Below are 14,465 nucleotides of genomic sequence, written 5' to 3'. Positions count from 1 at the left end.
ACAATTGTTTTTTCGATGTTTATTAGAAATGTTTTGATCGCTGTTATGTGACAGCCTAGATCGATTTTCCTCGGAGCTCTACCATTCTAAGTAAAAAGGTTTGGATGCAAATATTTATTATTTGATTGGTTCATACTCTCATATAGAATGTTTTAATTACCAAAACTTGCAGCATAAACGTTATATAGTAACATTTGAGTTCATCAAAATTTCAATCAAGCAATTTGTTATTTTTCAAATGTCGGACATGCTTGACAGTCTCCCGAATGACCTATATATTAGAAAACTGTACAGTTTCGTTCCCACACTGTGCAAATGGAAAAACCAATGCAAATGCTGAAAAAAATATTTTAAACGAATGGAAAAATTCCTGACATGGTATAGGCACTTTCTAATGTATATAATGGTGGATTAAACCTGGTTTTATTGCTGGTTAAATCTCTTACTGGTATGACTGTCTCATATAATTTCATTATATTAACAAAAAGGTGCGAACAACACTTACAGATACATACGGTAACAATGTCAAAAATTGGGGAACATTAGTCAACATGGTGTTTTAATCGCAATCACTATAACAATGGAAATGTAGATGCTTTTGAAGGGTGAGCAGACTTGTTTTTACCGGAAGGGTAAGCATTTTTTCAAATAGTATCACACGTTATATTGCTTATGACAAATGAAAATAAGAAATCGAAAATAAATTGATTATTTACATACGTATGAATAATAAATATAGCCTCTAATCGTCTTTTGGAGACTGGTTCTAATACGTTTGATCCATATCATTTCCATTACCAGAAATACGATGTTCATACGATATTTTAATAACGTGGTGCTCATCTATTCTTGTTTTTCGTACTGCACGTATAAACTACTGCGGTTGTAAAATCGTACGATTTGACGCACGAACAGATTGAATGAGTTTAATGGTCCATTTAAATATTTCTTAAACGTCTTATATTCCAAAGTCGAGGTCGACATAGTGATTCGTAAGGAAAAATCGCGCTACTGACCATTGTTTGTTATTCTGGTTCAAAATCGTTACTTTCTTTATGTATATTAGATCGCTGGTTAGGAATTTTGGTCCTCAATGCTCTTCAACTTCGTACTTTATTTGGCCATTTCAACTTTTTTGGATTCGAGCGTCACTGATCTGTCTTTTGTAGACGATACGCGCGTCTGGAGTATATATAAAATTTAGTCCTGGTATCTATGATGAGTTTATTTTCCTGTTTGAATTTTTTTTATACTAGTCTTTGTGTGGCCCTTTAAAGCTTTCTGTTCGGTATAAGACAAGGCTTATTGTTGAAGGCCGTTATTTGATCTTTAATTGTTTACTTTTTACACATTGTGACTTGAATGGAGAGTTGTCTCATTGGCACTCTTACCATATCTTTATATTTCTATGTAAAACTGCTTTTACTTTAATTTCAGATTGCAAGTAAAATTCACTTTATTTCATTATTCATCTACATGTAACAATGATAACCAATTTGAATAAGTCACAATTTCCTTTTAAAAATCTTTTTTTTTTTTTTTTTTTTTTTTAACGATAACAAATATTTTATTCAATCATTTCCTGCTATATAAATACCTAAGTAGCCCCTGTATTTTAACAGCCTCACTTGACCAGGGAAAATATCAAATGAGTTTATACAATAGTTTTACATACATAATTATATTTAAATAACCAATACAATTGATTTTCACACCTGATAAGCATCACTGTATAAAATCACTATCGTATATCCGGTTCACTGAACAAACATGTGTTGATTTAAACTGGAAAAACTTTAAAATTTGATTGCGAAAATAAGTTATAGTTTGACTTGAAGAATTTTGATGTGATTGAACAGAATTTGAAAGTATTCTTTAATATATATTTATGGATTATAAAAAAAGGATAAAGCCTCGGTCACACCTTACCGGATAGCTCGAACGGACGCCTAAAGCCTCGGTCACACCTTACCGGATAGCTCTAACGGACGCCTAACGGATAAAAAAAAAGTTATCCGTTGACAATTTTTTTATCCGTTGGGAGTCCGTTGGTGTACCAACGGACATGTAACGAACGCCTAACGGACACAAAACGGACCTTGAACGTACGTGAAACGGATACGTACCGGACAGAACGGACGTCGAACGTACATCCAACGGACGAGTACCGGATAAAACGGACACCTAACGGAAGCGTAACGGATAAAACGGATGAACAAAATAATCTGAAAATTAAAGGCAATAAACCATCTAAAAATTACAGGCAATAAACCATGAGAAATTTCAATTGGCATTTGTCCGTTTTACATCCGGTAGGCATCCGTTTTATCCGTTATCCTTCCGTTAACGTCCGTTTCACATCCGTTTTATCCGTTAGGCGTCCGTTAGGCGTCCGTTGGCCGTCCGGTAGACGTCCGTTGGTGAATTGGTCTACCGGATCTCCAACGGATGCATAACGGACACGTAACGGATACAAAACGGACGAGTACCGTACAAAACGGACGCCTACCGGACGCCTAACGGACGTTCAACGGACATTTTATCCGTTGGACGTCCGTTCAAAGTTTTGAACATGCTCAAAATTTTCCACCGGACAGAACGGACGTCAACGGATAAAACGGACGCTTAACGGACATGCAACGGATATGGACGGACGCATAACGGATAAGAACGGACGTCTAACGGACATGAACGGATTGAAAAAAAGTTATCCGTTAGGCGTCCGTTCGAGCTATCCGGTAAGGTGTGACCGAGGCTTAACGGATAACTTTTTTTCAATCCGTTCATGTCCGTTAGACGTCCGTTCTTATCCGTTATGCGTCCGTCCATATCCGTTGCATGTCCGTTAAGCGTCCGTTTTATCCGTTGACGTCCGTTCTGTCCGGTGGAAAATTTTGAGCATGTTCAAAACTTTGAACGGACGTCCAACGGATAAAATGTCCGTTGAACGTCCGTTAGGCGTCCGGTAGGCGTCCGTTTTGTACGGTACTCGTCCGTTTTGTATCCGTTACGTGTCCGTTATGCATCCGTTGGAGATCCGGTAGACCAATTCACCAACGGACGTCTACCGGACGGCCAACGGACGCCTAACGGACGCCTAACGGATAAAACGGATGTGAAACGGACGTTAACGGAAGGATAACGGATAAAACGGATGCCTACCGGATGTAAAACGGACAAATGCCAATTGAAATTTCTCATGGTTTATTGCCTGTAATTTTTAGATGGTTTATTGCCTTTAATTTTCAGATTATTTTGTTCATCCGTTTTATCCGTTACGCTTCCGTTAGGTGTCCGTTTTATCCGGTACTCGTCCGTTGGATGTACGTTCGACGTCCGTTCTGTCCGGTACGTATCCGTTTCACGTACGTTCAAGGTCCGTTTTGTGTCCGTTAGGCGTTCGTTACATGTCCGTTGGTACACCAACGGACTCCCAACGGATAAAAAAATTGTCAACGGATAACTTTTTTTTTATCCGTTAGGCGTCCGTTAGAGCTATCCGGTAAGGTGTGACCGAGGCTTTAAGCACATGTGGTGAGTACAAATGTATTACGAAGCATAATATATGTGGTAATTTACTAATGTAACTAATATGCACAGACATAGATTTAAATAATAATTACAATACAAAATATTGTTTTTTCTTTCTGTTATTATAACATATTGTTCACTACTTTATACACAAGATACAACAAGATAAGTATATATATATATGGAATCGAACACACCTTTCGTTTAGAGCAGTAGAACTAAGTACATCTTCCTAAAATTTTTCGATAAAGAGTTTAATTTTCGTTTTGCATATATACTTTATATCCGAGCGTAGCAGAAGAAATTTTAATTCGTTTTTCATGTGCAGTTTTAGCAAAGCCTGTATAGACTGTACATTCAGTTTAATTTTATCGAATTTGCATTTATTACGTATTTTCCAAATAGCCCATTTGAAATAAAGTATTATTGCATTAACAATGGAATTATTCGAATTCTCTGTACAAGTTCCTAATAAAATATCTTTTTCAACGAGAACCTCGTCGCTTATAAGGTTACAAAGTTGTAAATTTCTAACAACCGTTTCTATTAATGGTTTAACATTGATACATTGATAAAATAAATGCTCAAGAGTTTCAATATTATTAATTTCATCACATAAGTGACATTTTCCATTTGACATGTGCATTATTTTCAGTCTGTTTTCAGTATATATAATCCTGTGTATACATTTCCATTGAAATTCTTTAACTTTTCTATTAATATCCATTTTACTTAGATTTAGCCAAATTTTTTCCCAATTTATATACTCCCTATACAAATTTTCCCATTTTGTTTGACACTTAGGGGTCTCAGTTATGTTAATGTTTAATTGAACATATTTTAATGTCAAATCCTTGATTTTAATAATTTTATTGTCTGGATTTAAAAATTCAAGGTTTTCAGACATTTTTATTTTGTTGCTTTTTAAAGCAGGTTGATCATCGTTATTTTTTAAAATCTGCTTGAATGTTTGTGGTATGGAACTTTTAATTCGTGAATATTCCGACATACAATTACGTTTATCTATTAATTGTCTATATATTTCATTGCACGATTTAAAATCTTTGGTATTATCGTCCCATATATCACCAATAGTTTTGATATGACTTTTTGAAAAGGAAGAATAAAATAAAGATTTGCCCTGAAATAAAATATTTGAGTTTCCAAATAATCGCTGTTTCTTTACTTCCATTTCGTTAAATATACCCTGTGTGATCTTTGTCAATTTTGACCACGATTGTAAAGCGCTTCTGTAATAATATGGTAGGTTTTTTATCTCAAGATCTGAAAGGTCAGAACATTTACACAGAAAAAGTTCATCCTCAAATTTCTTATCACATTTTTTTAACCAAAATTTACCTATTGCATTCCAACTAGATAATGGCTTATGTAATATCGAATATAAAGATTTGATATATTTAATCTTAAATCTTAATTTATGACACCTTGAATTGAAATACCTTATGCAAAGTTCATCGTATTCAATATCCGGGTCATATGATCCGGAACATCAACACAAAAGAGACAAGTAGCAGATTTATTTAGACATCTCGAAAAAAGGAGGATATTTATTATGTAAGTATAGCCATTTCTACTTTTCAAACAAAATACTTCAAAGATAGATTATTGTATCAATTTTAAAACTCTTTAACTCATATTTCTTATTCCTGATTGCGCTTGCACAGCATCAAGTATATTCAAAATAAGCTTTTGGAAGGTGTAAGATATTAATTCAATTTAAATCTCAGAACTGGTAGCACATTTTAACAACAGTACATATGTATAAGTCTGCCTTAGAATTGATAAGTGAGGAACATTATAATCTATATACAAACGTATCATATATTTTTTCGATATATATATATTTTTTTAATTTGATGCAAAAGCATTTATCTTTGCTGCTATTGTAAGTATAGGTGTTTTCAAATCTTGTTGGTATATCTTTTTTTTTTAATTCATACATGTATTTTGTAAACTGAATAATGTACCTAGATCATTATCCAACATATTCAGAATGTAGACCATAGAAAAACAGATAGATTATAAAATAATAATTATTGCGAACTAGGTGAAACTTTTCCACTGAGTCATTACCTTTTGGTCAATATATATAAACTTGTGCCAGTTATATTGTCCCATTGATTAAATACAATAGATATACATTTAGATTACTTCTGAAAGAAATCCATCCTTAATTGATTAATTTACATGAGTAAAATATCATATGTACATGTAAACTCACGAAACTGGATGTGATGTTGTATTTATTCAATATGAATAATATATTTGCAATCTGTGATTCAAAAATTAAAAGCTGATCTTATGGAGAAAAAAATTGTCTTTGACAAATAAAAACTTAAAATTTCAATAGGAACAATGCTAAACATTTTGTCAGAAATCTAACTTTTTATGAAGAGTTCAGGGTTCATATGGAACATATTAAAAAAAATATCATTGATATTGAATGTATGCAATATCACATGCAGTTTTGTGAGATAAAAGTTGTATTTTCGTCCTTTAGAAGATATCTTTATTACTCGTGTAAAATAATCAATGAGTGGTGGATTTCTCTTAGAAAAAAACAAAGGTCCTTGTGAATAAACTACACCGAGAACAATAGCTATTGTATTTATTCAATATGACAATAGAACTGACAAACTTTAAAATAGATTGATGGAAATGACTCTGTGGGCAAGTTTCATTTCGTTTTCATTTCGCAATAATAACTGTCTGATGTTGTTAGACGTTTTGGTTCCAATCGGTATTTATCTCCTTTTTCGATGTTTGAAGGGATTATATTTTTGCTAATTGAATTCTATTAAATTGTAACAAAAAAGGTAAGATAAATGTTAAATTTGAAGCACTTTTCTTTATTAATGGAAATAAAATAAATTAAAACAATCTGTCGTACAAGTGAGAGGTTTAGCGCTATATAAAATAGGTTCAATCCACCATTTTCTACATTTGAAAATGACTGTACCAAGTCAGGAATATGACAGTTGTTGTCCATTTGTTTGATGTGTTTTGACATTTGATTTTGCCATTTGATTAGGGACTTTACGTTTGAATTTCCTCGGAGTTCAGTATTTTTGTGATTTTACTTTTTGTTTAAAACGGGGAAAACAAATGTTGGTACGAACACCATCCCTTAAACATACAGTATTTCTCTTTTTAGTGTCATTGAGAAAACAAACAACACAGATGAAATGATTTATCATCATTATTATGTTTACAAAGCAGGTTGATGAATATTAACAACAGTTCTCAATATAGAATAGTTATTCTGGATATCTACAGTAAATTTTGCAGACATGGACGTTACAGCTGATGTATGCAGAAAACTCTACAACTACTTGTGCGAGATCATAGGATCAGAAGACATCGTTAAAGTAAGGCGCCAATACTACGCTTCTTTAGATTATTTTTGTGAGAGAAAGACAACTTTTGTGACAAGTGGAAGTAGGTCAGAAGGGTTAGATATGGGAAGTGATTTAGATATAATGGGTCTGTTTTCCTTTATACATATAAGTCAGAGAAGATCTGCTGACTCTTTTCTAATTCCGAACAATTTCACAATGGAAACCGAATCCTGTAAGCCCGGGTTTACTCAACTGAAAGGACACAGTTGTTATTTTCATCCTTTGGTGCATATGATATGTGCTACGGGAGGAAGCGAGGAATACGTTTTTGCAAGTGGTGATATCAGAATGTTACTGTTATCTTGTTTTAATTTGCTCATGGGATCACAAGGAAAAGAACATGGTCCATGTATATCTAATGGCATCGAAAATGGCACAGTTGATTTTGCGTTGTGTTTCAGATGCCCAGAGTGGATCAAACAGGCACAGCCATGGTTAAAAAGAGAACGTTACTGGCCGTCTTCTAAGTTGGTATCGATAATATGTGAATATGGAATACTTTTGGTACCAATTGGTTGCAAGGAATCTCCAAACGAACACTTGGAATGGAGAATTTCTTTTTCCGTAGCAGAAAAACATCTTATATTCTCGTTTACGCACACTCAGCTCCTGTGTTATGCACTTATGAAACTTCTATTAAAGGAAGTGATTAATAAGATAGAAAGTTTAAGAGGCTTATTATGTTCATATTTCTTGAAAACCATTATATTCTGGGTTTCCGAGGAATCTGATCCATCAATATGGCGACCAGAAAATATTTGGCCATGCTTTATGAAATGCCTTCAGCGTCTAATATACTGTGTAAGGTACGAACTACTCCCTCATTTCTTTATTACAGAAAACAACCTGTTTGAGCAAAGATTTAATCAAGATCAGCATCTCAAACTAGTAAATTGCTTGGCCGAACTGTATTCAAAAGGTCTGGGTTGTTTTAAGAACAGCGAGACATTATCACGTTTTTACAGCGGTTCTTTTGTTCACAAGAATAAATCTAAAACAGAAAGGATTTGTTGTGAAATAAACACTATAAGTGCTACATTGAATACAAGTGCTCAACTCCGAGTTTTAGGAATGTTAAGTTTCCTTCCCATGAAAGTAATGAATCACAATTTGTATGATGCGTCATGTCAATTCTATGGTCGTCACATAATCCGTAGATTTCTTGACATCAAATCGGATCGGTTTTTACCATCTATAGTATTTTTCAGATTTTGCCAAATGTTCGGAAAAACTTTCAATGTTCACGTTGATTTGCCAAACAGATATAAGTATAGTTTATCAAAGCGATATTTACCGTATTTTTACCTTGGAGTTCATTCAGATGCCGTTTCTGGTTGGCTTTATTTAGCTACCTACTTTTATGGTTTTTGTCAGTATAAAATAGCTGTACAACTTATTTTACATGCGTCTATCCATTGTTCGGATAATAAATTGTTTATGAATTCGATTAAACTTTATAGCAGCAATCTAGACGATATTGAAAAAGAAGGTATCTTCTCTGGTGAGTGGAATAGGTTGAATGTCTACAGGCGTCATGTCATACATGAAATATCTTTTTATTTAAACTCAAAAATTCAACCACAAGAACTCAAAGTACAGAATACTATTCAAGCTTATATATTTCCTAATGTGTATTTACACTTTCTACGTTTCTTATGTTTATATCGTTTAAATGAAAATTCCAAACATCATACGAGTACACAAGCCTTGCTTGATATTAATGAAGCCTGTAAAGATGCACATTTTAACCATAATGATTATTCTATCGCTGACACCACCGAATGTCTAGCTTCGGCTTTATCAATTTATGGATGCCAGGAAAAAGCTAAAATTGTTTCCACCTATATCAAAGGGTTAAATAAATCATTTAAACAGTTCTCGTTCGATCCGATAATATTATATTTATTAATTGATAAATTCAACAATTTGACTTGAATTGAAATATTTGACAACGAGTCGAATTTTATCTAATTACATTGTTGATGTTTAGAAAATAGCTCACTGTGTGGAGGGTCAAAGATTATTATGTTTATTCCAGAAGCTAGCCACACCAAAACAAAGGATAAATATAAAGTCAAAATCTAGGTTTGAACATTATTTAGATTACTGTTATAATTCACACTTTAACTTTATTACAGCATTTAAATCAACGTCTGTTATACATGTGTGTAGTTACATAAATTCTGCGTGGTCAATCAAATCACATATTGTTACTTAATGTTATTTGTTTTCTGATAATGCTTTTTAATGTATTGGTCCCCGCTGTTTATCATTTGTCATGTTGTTAATATATTTCCAATGCTATGGCATATATATGCTCTTTGCAATAAAAGATTCATTCAAAACGTTAGCAGCGAAGACGTAAACAATTGTGTGCTCTCTCACTGAAAGGGGCACATGCTCACTGATTTGACTAAAATTCTAATATTTGATTTATAACAATGTAAAACATTTATCCTAATTATAAAGTATAAAATAAACAATTTACAGGACATGGGGTCGAGAATATATAGCATTGTTTCGTGAGTATTTTAGTCTAGACGCCATCTAATTAACGACCGAGTTCGCCTCCAAATACCTCCAATGACCATAAAAGTGATACAAACATAATTTGACAAAATTCTATTGTTCTTGACCAAGCATTACTAAATTACAGCATTTAAAATAACGTCTGTTATACATGTGTGTAGTTACATAAAATCTGCGTGGTCGATCATATCACATATTGTTTCTTAATGTTATTTGTTTTCTGATAATGCTTTTTAATGTATTGGTCTCTATATGTTCTTTGTAATAAAAGATTCATTCAAAACGTTAGCAGCGAAGACGTAGACAATTGTGTGCTCTCTCTCTGAAAGGGGCACATGCTCACCGATTTGACTAAAATTCTAATATTTGATTTATAACAATGTAAAACATTTATCCTAATTATAAAGTATAAAATAAACAATTTACAGGGCATGGGGTCGAGAATATACAGCATTGTTTCGTGAGTATTTTAGTCTAGACGCCATCTAATTAACAACCGAGTTCGCCTCCGAATACCTCCGATGACCATAAAAGTGATACAAACATAATTGATAAAAGTGATACAAACATAATTGATAAAAGCAACTCGTGTTATTGGATTTTTCTAGGTTTGTTTAATTTCATATTATAGATTAAAAATATATGTTAATCATCGTCTTTACCTGTATGTGTGATTTTTTTGTGGATCGAATTAGTCAATTAAACGATTTACCTTTAAGTTAGTTTCACTTTCAATGTTGACATTATATTCCTTTAATTAACTATACACACAATTTACGTGTTATCCATCTCCAAGACTATGTCAATGTTGCAATATGAAAGCTATTGAAAATGAATGTCATTTTGTAATGATTTGTCCAGCCTATAGACATCTGCGTTTAATATTTTTGCCTAAATATTATTGGTTTTGGCCTAATATGTCAAATTGGTTATCACTTATTCAAACATGTTCAAGAACTTTGGTATTAAAACTTTGTTGTTTGTTAAATTAAAACTGGAAACTACGGTCACAACTGATAAAGAAGATTATATATAATACTATTTGTTTAATATGTTGGTTTTGATTTTTGTTTGTTATTATTTTGCTTTCTGTTTGCATTTATATTATGTCGCTTACTATATTATATATGTTGTTGATGCTATAGCATTATATTATATGCTGATTTTCAATAAACTTATTACAATTACAATCTCTATCTAAGGGGTTAAATTGAAGTCCACATGAGTGGGATTAAATAAGGCCTAATTATTCACTGCCAAGTGAAAAATACATTATCAATTTTCGTCGCTTATTTTGACAAAATTGAACAATACTGACTACTAAAAGCAAATTGTTATCTCAATTTTATTAATGATTGCACAAAAAAAAAAATTTTTTAGATTTTTAATATATCTCGTAGCAAGTGCCCCTTCAATCAATCAATCAATCAATCAATCAATCAATCAATCAATCAACGAATCAATCAATCAATCAATCAATCAAGTCAGAAATGTAAAGTACTTCATAGTATTTGTATAAAGTAAGACGATGTGGTACGATTGACAATGAGACAACCATCCATCTGAGACCAAACATCGTTGATGTAAACACATATAGATCAACGTACGTCCTTTTACAATGAACAACGCCTAAAACGTTGATGAAGCTATCCTAGGCCTTCATGACTAAATGTAACACAATTCAAAAGAGAAAAACAATGGCCTAATGTATGTATAAAACAATAAAAGAAAACAAGTATGATAAACAACAAACAACGACAACCACTGAGTCCTGACTAAGGAAAAACACATACATAATATGGACATAATGTGTCCTTTGCACTCGGGGTAGTAGTTTTATCTTTTCTTTTTCCTTTTGGTAGTGAAGTAATATATAAAAAAGAAGATGTGGTATGATTGCCAATGAGACAACTATCCACAAAAGACCAAAATGACACAGACATTAACAACTATAGGTCACCGTACGGCCTTCAACAATGAGCAAAGCCCATACCGCATAGTCAGCTATAAAAGGCCCCGATAAGACAATGTAAAACAATTCAAACGAGAAAACCAACGGCCTTATTTATGTAAAAAAAAATGAACGAAAAACAAATATGTAACACATAAAAAAACGACAACCACTGAATATACAGGCTCCTGACTTGGGACAGGCACATACATAAATAATTTGGCGGGGTTAAACATGTTAGCGGGATCCCAACTCTCCCCCTAACCTGGGACAGTGGCATAACAGTACAACATAAGAACGAACTATAAAAATCAGTTGAAAAAGGCTTAACTCATCAGATGGACAAAAATATAAGTGGACGTGGCCGGGTTCTGATTACTTTTGGACAGGAGAGTTACCTGTCCTCTTTCTTTTGGGGAGCAGAGTTATCTGTCCTTTTTCCTTTGACAGTACAGATGTATGTCCTTTTTCTTTGGACACTAGTGGTATCTGGTCTTTTCTTTTGGACAGTAGTGTTATGTGGTCTTTTACTTTGGGCAGTAGATTATTTTATCCTTTTATTTTAGGCAGTAGAGCAATCTGTTCTTTTTTCCTTTTGGGAATAGAGTTATCTGTTCTTTTTCCTTTTGGCAGTAGAGTTATCTGTCCTCCTTTACTTTTGGGCAATAGCGTTATCTTTCCTTTTTCCTTCTGGCAATGGCGTAATATGTCCTTATTACTTTTGGGCAGTAGAGTTATCTGTCCTTTTTTGGCAGAAGAGTTATCTGTCTTTTTTCTTTAAGGGTAATTGAAGAAACTGTCCCTTTTCCTTAACACAGTAGATATGTGTTCTTTTAACTATTGTGCAGTAGTGCCTATCAATTTTCCTTTAATTATTAGATAGAGTAATCTGGTTTTTTTCTTTGGGCTGTAGTGTTGTCTGTCCCTTTTCCTTTGGGCAGTATACTCAAGTGTCATTGGCACTAGGGGTAGTAGACTCAAGTGTCCTTAGAACTCATGGTTGTAGTTTTATCTGTCCTTTTTACTTTTGGACAGTAGAGTTATCTGTGCTTTTTTCTGTTGGCAGTAAAGAATTACGATTTTTTCTTTTGGTCGGTATAATTGTCTGTTCTATTTCCTTTCGGAAGAAGTGTTATCTGTCTTCTTTCCTTTAGGTAGTATTGTCATCTGTACTTTTTCATTAGTTTTAGAGGAATCTGTCCAGTTTCCATAAGCTTTATGCAGTAGAAAAGCCTGTCCTTTTCTTAGGACAGGAGAATATTTTGAACTTGAAATTAAGGATACTACTGATACTAGAAGGACTGTTTCATACCTTGATCTTTTCCTCAAAATTGACACAGATGGACGACTTCACACGAGAATCTATGAAAAACTGGACGATTTCAACTTCCCAATGATCAATTTTGCATTTCTCAGCAGTAACATACCCTCTGCCCTTTCGTATGGTGTTTACATATCTCAATTGATACGTTATTCTCATGCATGTTCACACTTTACGGACTTCATATACAGGGGTGTGCTCCTAACGAAGAAACTGCGCCAAAAAAATAATACGATTAATTATCTAATTTCTTCCACAATTTGATATTAATTTGTATTGTAATTTTCATTGTTATTAATAAATTTTATATCAGTATTACAAATCTAATCTTGAATTCTATCCTAATTCTATCTTATTTTTAGGATTTTTTTTTTAGAAATACAAATGTGACGTCACTTAGTACGTTGTTGGCTTTGACTAACTCGGCTGTGAATTTGTAAATGCTGGTTTATGTTGTTTTATGTAATGTAACCGTTTTTTATTCTGTAGTTAGTCACCACTTCGGTTTTATCATGTATATCTATTATAAAGTCATTTTTATAAAAAATTACTGTTCGCAAAAGTATAATTATTCTAAATAATAAGGATGTTCTTATCCCAGGCAGAAAACCCTGGCCGTATTATGCACAACTTTTTGAAACTTTTGGTCCTCGATGCTCGTCTACGTTGTACTTGTTTTGGCTTTCGATCTTTTTTCATCTGAGCGTCACTGGTTAGTCTTGTGTGGACGAAACGCGCGTCTGGCGTATTAACTTTTAAACCTGGTACCTTTTGTTAGCTATTATTCGTGTGTTTCTTTGTCCTATATGTTCTCCCGTTTACTTGTATCGTAGTCCTGTCATGTAATCTTGTCATTTTAATGTTAATATATTTAACATTGCCATAAAAGCAGGAGGTTTGGCATGCCACAAAACCATGTTCAATTCACCATTTTTTTCTTAAAATGTCCTGTACCAAGTCAGGAAAATGGCCATTGTTATATTATACATGTAGTTCGTTTCAATGTGTATTACATTTTAATGTTGTATTTCTGTTGTGTCGTAGTTCTCTTATATTTGATGTGTTTCCCTCAGTTTTAGTTTGTAACCCGGATTACTTTTGCTCAATCGATTTATGAATTTCGAACAGCGGTATACTACAGTACTGTTGCCTTTATTGAAAAAAATGCTTATCTGTCTTCTTTCCTAAGTTTCTAAAGTAACCTGTTAGTTTTTGCCTTTAAGCAGTAGAGTTATTTGTCATTTTCCTTTGGGTAATAGTGATCTTAGATAGAGTGTCTTTGCTTTTTTGAAGTAGAGGATAGAGCTATCTGTCTATTTTCTTTTAAAAGTAGAATTTGCCCTTTTCCTTTTAAGCAGTGGTGTCATTTTTTTCTTTGGAAAGTTGAGTTATATGTCCCTTTTCCTTAATACAGCAGCGCTACCTGTCCTTTTAATTTTTGGGCAGTAGTGTTTGCTGTCATTTTGCTTTGAGCAGTAGAGTAATCTGTCCGTTTTTCCTTTTGGGTAGTAGTGCTGTCTAACATTTTCCCTGGACATTGGAGTAATCTGTCTTTTTTTAGGCTAGCGTTTTTCCTTTGGGCAGTAGACTTAAGTGCCATTTGCACTCAGTGTAGTAGATCTGTTCTTTTTACTTTTAGGCAGTAGAATTATTTGTCCTTTTTTCCTTTCGGAAGTAGAGTGATGTGTTTTTCTTTCTTTTTAGCAGTAGAATT

This window comes from Mytilus edulis, chromosome 13 (genome assembly GCF_963676685.1).
Source record: "Mytilus edulis chromosome 13, xbMytEdul2.2, whole genome shotgun sequence".
Classification (NCBI taxonomy): Eukaryota; Metazoa; Mollusca; class Bivalvia; order Mytilida; family Mytilidae; genus Mytilus; species Mytilus edulis.
This window is presented reverse-complemented; position numbering follows the sequence as displayed.